Below are 1,676 nucleotides of genomic sequence, written 5' to 3'. Positions count from 1 at the left end.
AGTATGCTACTCTCTGAACTATCAATCCAGAAAGTTTGCTGAACACAGAAGCAGTCCATCATCAGGTAGTAGTGGCAATGCATGCTGTGAAACTGGAAAAAGAGAGATTAATGGGCAGCCATTCAGGTTTTCAATGCTCTCACTTCTATGCTTTCTCATTTCTCTGCAACGGGTCTGAAAAGCAAAGTAGCTTATACACACATACACACACACACACACACAGAGGAGAGAGAATCTTTTTTTTTACTTTGTTCAATATGTAATCAAAACTTAATAAAGGTACAGGTAGCATGCAACTCTTGTAAAAAAAATTAGGAAAAAGAAAAAAAATAATTTTCCATGAATGACCAAACTTCCCCACCATTATACAAAATAAATATACACTATCTGTTTTTCTTTAAGCATCTTAGGTCCAGGACAAATGAGTTAAAGGCAGGAGCTAAACGCTGAATAAAACAATTGCCTATTCTCTGGGGTTGAGTCATTCATCTCTTGTGATGGGCATGGTGTCTTAGAATGTACAAGTCTTTGGGGATTTCTTGACCATCTTTCAAGAACTACATACAGTAGGTACATTTTGTTTTCCTGGTAGAATAGTCCATTAGTGCTTCCTCTGAGGCTCAAACATGACCACTGGCCAGATTCCAAAGAGTAACTTCACTTTTATGTTCTTTTATATAAACTGAAAAGGATTTAAGACAAGAACCCAAGACAGTTAGAATATGCCATCATGCATGAAATTATGTTGTAACACCTAGAACAGGAACCAATCTCTTTCAAAAGTTCCTCAATGAATCACAAATATGTTATCTATATTCCACAATAAAAATCCCAATAACAAGATTGTCAAGGATTACCCAGTCCCCTAAGCCATGGATAAACCCAGGTAACAATACTAATAGAACAAAGCACTAATGTAAAGACCAACATTCCACACATGACCTGATGGAATATAGGCTCTTACATTTAGGTAATCATGGTTACTATTTAACTGAATAGAACCAGGGCAAAAAGAAGATGGTAGTTTATTGAGCTCTTTGTCTTGAAACACTCAAACAGGCAGTATACAAATATGCAGCAACTGTAAATCATATGGAGCTCATCTAAGAGCTGCATTTCATATTTCAGAGTCATGCGGAAACACAATCACACTCATACCACAGTGACTGCTAAGTAACCAGCAGTGTGCCGTTTCTCCAGTCTATCTCCAAAGCCTTGAATTGCACCAAGAATTGGAGGTATGATCATAATCAGGTTATTCCCTGTATCCCAGAACTCAGCAATGAAGAAGGTCACTACATAGCTCTCCTCACACCAGTCCAATGTGGAGGTCGTGGGACCCAAAGAGTCTTTGCAGTCCACAGCTGGAGCCTTCGCACTGATGCCCCACACACTTCGCAGCTGGTCTCTGACTACAGGCTCAGGCACTGTGCGCTCTGCAGCTCCCTCCTCCCTTATCCCAAAAGGAGAGAGAGAATCTTATAGACAGGCTCCTGTTTCACTAGTTTCTATGCTGAGAATGCCCTGAAGTACAATTAGTAATAAAACAAATCCAGAAAAGAATATAGACTAAACACTCTTTCTAAAACAAATAGACAAATAAATAAATAATAAACAAACAAAAGAAAACACTTAACTGGAATATGTTTTGACTAATGCTTGTATAGATAAGATAC

At 38.3% G+C, this 1,676-nt stretch overlaps 1 pseudogene; it reads right to left on the bottom strand.

Moving 5' to 3' along the window:
• Nucleotides 1–601: 601 nt before the first annotated feature.
• LOC116912864 lies at nt 602–1,335 on the bottom strand (annotated as a pseudogene).
• Between the last annotated feature and the right edge of the window lie 341 nt (nt 1,336–1,676).

The sequence above is a fragment of the Rattus rattus genome, chromosome 11 (assembly GCF_011064425.1).
Source record: "Rattus rattus isolate New Zealand chromosome 11, Rrattus_CSIRO_v1, whole genome shotgun sequence".
Taxonomy (NCBI): Eukaryota; Metazoa; Chordata; class Mammalia; order Rodentia; family Muridae; genus Rattus; species Rattus rattus.
Note: the sequence above shows the minus strand (reverse complement) of the source record. Positions and strands in the feature narration are given on the sequence as shown.